Source organism: Caretta caretta, chromosome 11, assembly GCF_965140235.1.
Source record: "Caretta caretta isolate rCarCar2 chromosome 11, rCarCar1.hap1, whole genome shotgun sequence".
Classification (NCBI taxonomy): Eukaryota; Metazoa; Chordata; order Testudines; family Cheloniidae; genus Caretta; species Caretta caretta.
The window spans coordinates 50,930,864-50,942,167 of record NC_134216.1 but is presented as its reverse complement, the minus strand read 5'-3'; the positions used below and the strand labels follow the sequence as shown (position 1 = coordinate 50,942,167).

Genomic DNA, 11,304 nt, shown 5'->3' with positions numbered 1-11,304 from the left:
CTCGCTTTCTGATTTACGTAAGGTGTATGTGAAAAGTCGTGCAATTGACAAGATAAGCTTCTATTTTCATACAGAAACGTTTTAAACGTTAACCGAACCACTCAAAAAAGATGGCTGAGCTATGAATAATAGCAGTAATGCTAACCGCCAAATGGGATAGTAAGTTGTAACGTATAACTGAACTAAGACTTGCAACTCAATATAGACTTTGTTTCATTTTAATACGAGAAACACAATCAGCTCTGTACAATACTGAAGGAATCTATGGAAGGAACTTCACTGTGGGATGGAGAGAATGGTTAAAACAGTACCTCAGCATCAATGCAGTGGGGTGGGTCAAGCTGTAGGAAGGGGACTTTTTTTCCATGTAGGCTCAGGTACAATAACAGAGTTCTAGTTGACCTACCTAAGTAATTAAACAAACTCTGGACTTTATCAGCTGAATTCGTCCTACCTACAAGCAATATATCAAGAGTTGTTTCTTGTTATTTGCATTATTACAATTGCCTTTTTAGTCATTTTTTAAAGCAAACTTGATACTGAAGGTCAACTCTTAAGGATTTCTTTATTAGCATAGTTTTCTTCTTGGACTGCTGCTCACTAGATCTATAAACTCAGATTTATGATAAAGGTCCTGTGGTTACCCTGAAACTTTCATTAGGCAAGTTAATTGTAATTGTTACGTCTGTGTCGTGGTCTGATCACCATCTTGTATAATTTAGGGTTGGGACATTCATCCATTTCATGTGTCCAATACTGTCAAGGTTCCTCCCCCACTCTGAACTCTAGGGTACAGATGTGGGGACCTGCATGAAAAACCTCCTAAGCTTATCTTTACCAGCTTAGGTCAAAACTTCCCCAAGGTACAAAATATTCCACCCGTTGTCCTTGGATTGGCCGCTACCACCACCAAACTAATACTGGTTACTGGGGAAGAGCTGTTTGGACGCGTCTTTCCCCCCAAAATACTTCCCAAAACCTTGCACCCCACTTCCTGGACAAGGTTTGGTAAAAAGCCTCACCAATTTGCCTAGGTGACTACAGACCCAGACCCTTGGATCTTAAGAACAATGAACAATCCTCCCAACACTTGCACCCCCCCTTTCCTGGGAAATGTTGGATAAAAAGCCTCACCAATTTGCATAGGTGACCACAGACCCAAACCCTTGGATCTGAGAACAATGAAAAAGCATTCAGTTTTCTTACAAGAAGATTTTTAATAAAAATAGAAGTAAATAGAAATAAAGAAATCCCCCCTGTAAAATCAGGATGATAGATATCTTACAGGGTAATTAGATTCAAAAAACATAGAGAACCCCTCTAGGCAAAACCTTAAGTTACAAAAAAGATACACAGACAGAAATAGTTATTCTATTCAGCACAATTCTTTTCTCAGCCATTTAAAGAAATCATAATCTAACACATACCTAGCTAGATTACTTACTAAAAGTTCTAAGACTCCATTCCTGGTCTATCCCCGGCAGAAACCAGCATATAGACAGACACAGAGACCCTTTGTTTCTCTCCCTCCTCCCAGCTTTTGAAAGTATCTTGTCTCCTCATTGGTCATTTTGGTCAGGTGCCAGCGAGGTTACCTTTAGCTTCTTAACCCTTTACAGGTGAGAGGAGCTTTCCCCTGGCCAGGAGGGATTTCAAAGGGGTTTACCCTTCCCTTTATATTTATGACAAATACATTTCAGCTAAAGTATCCCTTTGAGCTGTGTTTTAGAGGTGATGAACTGAGGCTGGCTGTGATGCTGTGCATACTGGCTGTTCTTCCAGCGGATGTACAGGGCTGTCCGGTGGCTTTTAACACAATAAGAATGCTTCCGAAGGAAAGTGAATATCTAAGCAGAAGCTGTACTATTCTATAAAAGGAAGTGGTCTGCACTCCCCCATGCTAGCCCTGCTCCCCAGGCCGGTATGGGAGAGGAATAAAGACATGGCTGCACCATCGTGTCCTCCACTTCACTGTGGTGTACACACTGTACTCCTCCACACCTCTGCCACTGGCTTTACATGTACAGGGAGGCAAGGGCAGTGGTGGGCGGGGGGCAGAAAGGTAAGACTCCTTGTGCTTACCTTCCTTTCAGGATTGGCCACACAGTGGTCCAGGTATTGTAACAGTCTGTTGCAATTATGCAGTGAGTTATGCATACCATTCCAGGAAGCAGATCCTCATGCTTTATAAACACATTGCAAACTTGTCAAACTTGTGGTGCCCAGATTGTCAAATTCCCTACCCTACATTTTGCAGTGAACAGATGTTTAATAGTTTGTGCAAACACCAGCATTTAGGATGTGCACTCTCACTCATGCACTGACATGCACACTTGTTTTCTAATGTTTTTGTGGCTGGCTGTCGTCTTTTTCAGACCACTTAAGTAGCTCTTATGTTCACTAGTGTGACACAATGAGCAACCTTTCTTTCTCTCTCTCTCTCCCCCCTGCTGCTTTTTGTTACATGAAATGATAGGCTATTGCCAGACACAGCACAGAACCAGGATGGAGATCACAAGACTGGCTCCAATTCTTGATTTCTTCCAGGTAAAAGTTAGCACTAGAAAAGCTTTTATCATAAGGTGAAGTCCATGCCTGTACAGAAACCTGGCCGCAGACTCTATGAACTATTTACATCCTATTTAAGTCCTCAAAATAGGCCTTGTGCTGGGCTTCTGAACATAGGTGAATTCCACTCAGTTGAGTGAGCATTGCAGAGCTGAACTTTTAGTTGCTGTGCTGCCTAGTGGAATTCACTATCCTGAATTAGCTATCCAGGCTCCTTTATACGATGCATGGAGACAGTTAGGTGTGTAAGCATGGGATTAATGAAACCAACGTTATTTTCCGTAGCCAAGTGATTAAAGTATCCAACCAGGATGTGGGAGACCTGGGTTCAATTGCCTCCTCTGTGTGGTGAACAGCTGTAGGAGTCGAACTTGGGTGTCTGAATGCCCAGGTAAGTATGTTTACCACTGGACTATAGAGTCATAGTCGTGATCTCTCGTGCCTAATGTAGGTGCCTTGGTGATTTTAGTGGCAGAAACTTAAGTGTATGTTGATTGTGGATGCCTGCAGGGTTGGGCAGCAACCGAGTTGGACTTAGCCCCCTGAGTCCCCCTTTTGAATCCAACCCACAGTGTTTTACCAACCCTAGTAAGTGGAGTGGAGAAGTAAGTGGAGAAGCATCCACCATTTTTTAAAAATTTACCAGTTGTTGTTGTTGTTATTCCCAGTTAGGGTTCTCTTCGCTCCAAAGGATGAGCAAAGGTTTGGGTCGGATTCATTTTTTATTAAGATCCATATCCCCAAGTTTGGTGTCTATAAGAGTCCTTTTTAGTCTTCTATAATTCCATCTCCTTTCCTTATCAATCTTTGAGGGCCTCTTTACTTACTCTCCCTAGGCACAGAACAGTTTGACTGCGGCCTGAGTAAATGGCATAGCTACTACACATAGGGGACTCTTTGCAAAATGAATGTTGAGTTTTGAACACAATCAAGTTGAATATTTGTTTTGTTGGTAACTATGGCCTAGCAAACCTGGCATATAGCCTTAAGAGTTGGCACCATGTCATCCTAACAGATGCGTGTAAATACAAAGCCAAAAGAGAGTGCACAAGATTGTGAAGGGCAAGTTGCACAGCCAGAAAAGTCAAAACAGCCCACCCAGAACATATTAGCTTGTGGTCAAGTTAGGTATGTAATAACAACTCTTGTGTGCAGCTGAACAGACTTTAATACCCTGGGCAAGATCCTTAGATAGAATAAATCAGGTTAATTCTGTCTTCAGTGGTTTATATCCACTGAGGATCTGGCCCAACATGTTTATATATTGTAACACTGTGTGTATAGTGTTTTGCCGAGATGAAGAAAAGTTATAATAGGTTCCCACACCTTCTCTGATTCTGAACCCTTGAAAACTGAGCCAAAATATGTTTCCAAATGGTGGCCAGATTTCTGCAGAATAAGCCAAAAGAATGTAAGAAACCTTGTCTGAAATAAAGCTACCATTGACTTCAGTGGGGACAGGATTTCATTCCTTGTTTTACAACTTTCGGCAGCCAGAATTAGAAGATAGTGGCAGTGGAAATATTTGCCCTATAAATTAAAAAGAAAAAAAATCCCATAAAGGAAAATATAAACTACATGGAGAAGCGTGGAGGATGTTGTCAAAAATATATATGCTAATCAGGTTGTCTCTGAAAGCTACAGACAAAAACAGCTATCCTCCAGTGTCAGTTTGTTCAATACTTAATGGATTCCTAGCTCGTAGGCGGTCATAAGTTCTTCTCTCAGTTCAAATGTCTATGACTTAGCAGCAGGATAAGTATCATAATTGGGACAATGAAGAGCAGCTAGAAGACTTAATCTGTTTCCAAATACCACTTTCCACTTGCATGATGTCTCTCTCAAGGCACCCATAATCAATGTGGAAGAGGTTTATTAAAAGGATAAAAAACATTATTCCATTATAAAAAGTCAAAGAGAATCTGTAGCTGCTTTTTTCTCTGCAAGACAGTTGCAAGAACTGTCCTTGGAAAGTCCCAGCTCTAGTTCTCACTGTGGTCATTTCTTTTGATCCCCATTTTTCCAGGTGGGTTGAATGTGTAACAAGGAGTTTAAACAATTTGCTTAAGATCATAGAATGAGTCACGTTGGCTTGTTCAGAGTTAAAACCTACCTTTCTCCAGGAACCTGTGTGTTTTGTTTTGTTTTTTGTTTTCCCACCGAGACCATAGTGCACAAATCCAGAACACAAAGCAGCTGAAGTTAGTGAATAAATATGCAATAAGTCAAACTATTAATTGAAAATCTAATTTTTAAAACATATTGTAAACGTATGGTATTACTACAATAACAATAGAAGAGATCTAACCCTGGATGTTGAACCTTCTCCACTGGAATGAATAGGGCTTGATTTTCAGCTCTGGGGTCTGTGTATGCATCTTTGCTTCTATTTTGTATACACACTACTGTATGCGTGTGCACAAGTCCTTGGTTGTATATCACAGGGCTAACTACACAGTGATTGAACTGTGTGTATGCAGAATGTGTATTTGCATGAATATTCAGGACAGCTTATGTAAAATGGCTGTATATATGTACCTGGACCATAGCACAGAAAATCACGTGTAATATTTTAAACATAGCCTTTGTAGTATAAGGCAGACAAATGTTTTATAGCGACTTGTTAAAAATTCTATGTACGTAATGGTAATTACTACCTGATATGTTGGAACTCTGCTATAACATCCGCAAGAGAGATACAGTGGATGAGGTAATATCTTTTATTGGACCAACTTCTGCTGGTGACAGACCAGCTTTCAAGACGCACACGGCTCTTCTTTACATCGGGGAAAGGTACTCCCAGATCACAGCAAAATGCAAAGGGGAACAGATTGCTTAGTATAAATAGAGGAGGATTAGTGGGTTACAGATTGTTGTAATAAACCATAAAGCCAGTGTCTCTGTGCAGTCCATGATTTTTAGTGTTTAGCAGAATACTGAATTTAAGCTCCCAGGCTCATCTTCTGGAAGTGTGCAGGTTTCCTTTGAATGTGAGGATGGATAAATCGGATATAGAGTGATCACTTTGTGAAGTGTTCACCCACTGGTGACAGGGTGAGGTTTATTTTATTTTTTTGTCTTTTATAATTTTCTCAGACCTGAAGAAGAGGTCCGTGAGATTTGAAAGCTGGTCTCTCTCACCAACAGAAGTTGGTCCAATAAAAGATATCACACCTCACCCACCTTGCGTGTCTAATATCCTGCGACTCACACGGCTACAACTACACTGCATATAACATCTGCAAGAAATTTAAGGTTTGTTTTTATTTGTTTGCTCGCTTTTTTTTTTTAAGCTCACGCATATTTATTTTACAAGTAAACAATATCCAAAGATGCAGTGGTGTTCTAGATCAATTTCTTCAGGTTTTGGTTTTGATTGAACCCATGATAAAGGGACAGCCACAAAATGTATATGTAGATCGAGGTTCAAATTTTTCTGGAGTTCTTCAGGGATAATTGGAACTGGCTTTGTGGACTGGATCCCTCTCCAGCATTAACGGTCTAGAAACTGTGTATTATGTATGTCATAGCAACACTGTAAGTGCCACTGTAGTTAAGGGTTTTAAGAACTGTGCTAAGAGAAACCCCTATTTCATGGGTTTATAACCCGTGTAAAAATTGACCCTTGGCATCAATTTAGCATCTAGTCCAGAATACGTACGTGTCTGTGTTTCCCCTTTAACAAGCTCTGGTTAGCTTGTTTTTATTTACAGAGTAATTAATAACAGTTTTAAAGATTTTTAGCACATGATTTTGATGCATTTTTGTGTCATAGCAAGTAAAGTGATCAGGCTTTACTATTTGATATTGTGACATATTTGCTTTGTCTTCTCTTAAGGCCGTAATAGATCATGGTTTTGGTTTCTTAAGGTTTTTTGGTTTTAAATGATATTTGTCTTAAGGATCCAGCCTTGTTAAAGGTTGCTTTCCCTGGTTGATTTAATAGTAGAAATTCAGTTGCTGAGAGACAAAGTTAGTATGAGCAATGTTTGGCTTCTTTAAATCTCCCTACTGTATTTTCCACTGCATGCATCCAATGAAGTGAGCTGTAGCTCACAAAAGCTTATGCTCAAATAAATTTGTTAGTCTCTAAGGTGCCACAAGTACTCCTTTTCTTTTTTTAAATAAACTAATATCCTAACGGTAAAATCTTCTTTGTTCCTAAAGTCCCACGTCAGGGAATCAGCTAATTAGACTTAATTAGGTCAGTTTGGAGAGGTTGATGAGCATAAGTGATTTAGCCTTCGTACTGGTCCAGGGGGAGGATGATCGTGCAGACACTAGTTGAAATTTGGTGAAGAAGAAGAAGAAACATGTTGGGGGAGGAGGGGAAGTGAGTGCTATAAGAACAATACTGCAACAGGAGGGGAGCTAGATAGCATATTCCCAATGCAGTACTCCATATGTCTTTGAGAGCGAGGTGAGGAGGGCGCCCATTCTTCTGCAGCCCCCCAATTAGCCGGGACCCTGGGCATAAGCCTTGTTGGCCCTGTGGCTAATCTGCCACTGCTTCCTGGTCTTGCAAACCTTTTCATGTTTATTTTAGTTCCCTTAAGGTGCTGCCAAAGGCAAATTGTTTATGTTCTCCTTCACCATCAGATTAATACAATAAATATCTTGGTGTGAACTTCTTACAGCTTTAATAATAACAGTGAAATGGAGACTTCAGCTTAAAAAGTTATTTTTATTAGCAGAAGCAGCAAGCAGTAGATGAATTAGCCCATACAGTGGTCTTGATAAAGGCCCAAAGCTCTTACACTGAAACAATAACTTACATTTTATTTTAACTTACTGGTCACTGTCAAGACTATGAAAATATTCATGAATTTTAGCAAGAGGTGTAGCTGAACATTTTAAGGTGAAAGTGTAGACAAGTACGAACTACGTTTGGCACCATTCCAGAAACCGAGGACTAAGCCTTCCTTACCTGTAAGCTTTGTGACTAACCCATGCTCATGACCTATTTGGATCCAGGTTCCTTAGTTTGAACCTTACCACTAACAATAGGTTTTTAAACAAAAAAACTGTAAAGCTTTGTATACTTGTATCCAATGTATCCTTCCTCTGCAAATCATTCATAGAAGGATAAGGGAAAATGGCACTGAGAAGATCAAGATTGAATGGAAATATATTTGTTACATTGAACATGTTTGAAAAGAGAATATTTTTTAAAAAGGAATTTGTACCCAACAGCCACTTTACAAATTAACTTTCTGCTGAAAATTTGAAATTGTGCTCCCTCTGTAGCTGGTGTTAGTGTCCACAGAGTAACGAGATGGCATGGGTCATTGGCAACACCTCCCACAAGGAGAGTAGTTTTATATTCTCTTAAAGAAGCATTGATGTGGCCTCCCTTGAAGAAGCCATCACTTGACAAAGTGACTAGCTATAATCTATACCTAACCTTCCTTTTTCAGTTCAGATTACTGAAATCTTGTGGTTAGACAACTTTCACTTTAGCTAGATGCCTCGATTGAGGGCTCCTAGATCTCAGGAGAGCATATTTCTGATTTGTTTGTAGAAATCCAAATAAGTAAATAAATGCATTTTCTTAAATTACCATGAAAATTTTGTTCACAAAAGCAGACATCCAGGATCTACTTCAGGAAAAAATGAAATGAACTCTACTCAAAGTTTTGCAAGTTTTTCCTCAAAAGATTAATCGCCAAGGAATCAGGTATGAAAAGCAGCAGTTTTAGCCTTAATAATTTAAAATTAAAAAATGCAAACATTTTATCTGAAGCAGCTGGTACTATCTAACTTTTATCATGTCACTTTATCAATGTCACTCATATGTCACTCATATAATAGCACCATAGCAGCAAAGATGGCATAAATTTGGCAGCAACTCTATCATCATTTTTAAAGCTTATTTCATTTTAATAGATGCATGCCTTTCTTTCTAAACATAGGCAGCACAGAAAATGAGATCAAACCATTTGTACTGGACCATGAAATGCATATTTTAAAATTAAAGAACATGAGATTATTTTCCTCCATAACCACTTTTTCACCTTTTTCGTGTTACTCTTATTTCTCAATTCAATATACTCAAAATCTTCCTCCATTTCCTACTGGAGAGAGAGCCATTTAAATGAAATAATGAGCCTGGTTTCAAACTCTACCTTCAGTTGTAATTATTTAACTCATTACATATCATTCAGTTTGGACAGTTAAATGTTCATTCCTTGTAGTTTCTTACAGTGAAGCTTGTCATTTTCTCTAGTTCTGACTCGAGATGCTGTGCCTTTCATATGGATGCAGCATTGATTTCTTACCTCATTTCATAGCAAAATAGACCATAAGTGCCCGAAGGAACCAACTGTAACTTCAAAATGTTTCACCACTTTGAACTACAGCTCTGTGAATCAAGGACTGTGTGCAAACCTTTTCTTTTCTACCAAGAACTACCTCTGCAGGTACTTATTCTTGGGAGCACATACTGTCCTGCCATGAGTCCTAGAGCCATCTAGAAAGTTGTGAGCGCTCCCCATTACTGATCCAAATGTTCACAGACTCTGACCACCTCAGTTCTTCCCAGTAAGTCTCAGAATCTTCTCCTCCCAAGCCAGTGTAAGAATTGGAATTTTGTTAGCAAATAGTTATTTTTAGCATAAGCATAATCTGTGGGCAGGATTTTAAAGTATTTTTACTGGTCTGTTAGACATATAGAATGATTAGTTAGTTTAGCACAAGATCTGCACCATCTCATACTTTTCAGTGCATTGATAATGATGTGAAGTCTGGTTGCCCAACAGTGTATGTCATGATAGAATAAGAGTGAAATCCTTGTTCCATTGAAGTCAGTGGCATAACTCCCTTTGATTTTCATTGGGGCCAGGATTTCACTCAAAGTATCTGGCAGACCAACTCACCTAATGCTTAAAGTGCCCCAGGACTGGGGCTGCTTAGTGTTTGGTGGGGTTATGTGGTTGGGCATTCTTTGAGCGGGAGCGTCTTCTTGAGCGCCCAACCAAATATGACCATTTAAAAATTTTGGTTTATGTTTTTCCCTCATACTAAAGCACTACAAATCCCTGAAGGTGTTGTCTTCCCTGGGATCACAGCCAGAATGCTTCAGAGTATCTAAAGAGCCAATCTCAAGGAGCTTCATGTGTTTGCATATCAATGAAAATAAACACATTCCTCATTTAAAAAAAAATATGTACAGCTGTAAGACTGAGGCAAAGTCAGCACTTCTCTGGGTTAACACAAGGAGCAGAGTGACTGACCTCAACTGGGCCATTTTAAACTTGAAAGCAAAATGCATATGCGCATAGAGAGAGCTTTATTTGTATAGTCAGCATAACTGAAAGATGCATCTGATTAGCGGGCAAAGTTTCTGTGTTCAGTTCTGTAACATAACAGTGTGAGTCAGGATTCATTGTTAAGCAGTCTTCCCTCTTTCAGGTCAGTGAAATCATTACATTTATCCCAGGGGTAAAATGGGGTAAAATTTGAAAGAGGAATTATTGTGAGGTATTGGATATTTTTCGCTCATCAACAGTAGAGAACCATGAGATTTTGAAGCAGGCAGGCCAACCTAATATGTCCCTTCTTCAGGAGCTTCCCCAGAAAATGTTTGTAACTTTTCATGATAGCTGTTACCATGTAATTCATTTAATTCTGTTTGAAACCCACGTACCTTTTTGATTTGACTCGCATAACAGGAAGGCCTAACTTAATGATCTGAAAAATCTGAGAGGTACACACTAAAAAGCCACATCTTAATCACCTCCATAGAAGGAACAAGAAATGGGTTAGAAAGAGAAAACAAAGAAACATGAGGTGGGAGAGAAAGCAATGCAAGAAAAGAAAATGAGGACCTGGAGATAGAAAGACGAAGGTAGGTTCACCTGTAATTGTCAATGAAAAGTACTGCTGCTTAGGAAGTGAGTTTTAAATATTTACTAATGTATACTATTAAAGCTTGTTAGAAAATGGATTTTTTCCTTGTGGTAAATGTTGACAAAAGAAAAATGTTAGTTTTTATGAATTTCCTCTGAGGAAAAATTGATCTTTTTTTTTAATTGAAAAACAAAAAGTTGTAGATTCTTTTTTTAGTTGAAAAGGTAATTTTTTCCACAACAACCTCTTTCTAAGTGAAAACACAGTTTTTTCCTCTGAATATTTCTACAGAATATTTCTCAGCCAGCCATATATTGTGATCATTTTACCGTGCTAAACTTTAAATCAAGGCAACTTCATTCTTTAGCAAACAAAAAGCATGCCTTTATAAAGAAGGCAATAGCCCTTTCCAGAAAACGACTCTGGATTAGCTGCTTTCAACCATAGGGCAATGAACTGAAATTCAAAAATGAATCAAGTACAAAATAATCGTGTTTCCTATTTTAGTTTGTCAGGATAACCTTAAAGGTCCATGAAGGACATCAATAACGTAATTTCTTTTCAAGTAAGAAAACAATTGCTTCAATCCCCAAACCTCTTTTCACTTGAGAAATATAGTGTAGATCAGTCACCTCTGCAGCATTAGCCATCTAAAATGATTATATCCTTTTAAATTTACAAAACAAATGTAAAGTTTAGCTGGATGTAATCTGAATTTTGGATGACTGGTAGATTATTCATTACTCCTACTGCTCCCTATCTGGTTTGCGTTTTCTTCCAAGCTTTTTATTTTTGTTGGCAGAACAAATATCTATTCTTTCTTAAATGAAAGATTGAGGAAAAAGAGAAAAGTCAAAACTGAGGTAAAACAAGCAACTCCTAAATATA

The 11,304-nt window shown here is 38.7% G+C and overlaps 1 long non-coding RNA gene across 1 annotated transcript in view; it reads left to right on the top strand.

Annotated features, from left to right (window-relative positions):
• The first annotated feature begins 9,879 nt into the window (after positions 1-9,879).
• LOC142068562 (uncharacterized) overlaps positions 9,880-11,304 on the top strand; it is an 80,568-nt gene continuing 79,143 nt past the window's right edge. Inside the window, exons 1-2 of the long non-coding RNA XR_012664399.1 lie at positions 9,880-9,978; positions 10,239-10,414. This is a non-coding gene — a long non-coding RNA (uncharacterized LOC142068562). The remainder of the gene's footprint in view (positions 9,979-10,238; positions 10,415-11,304) is intronic.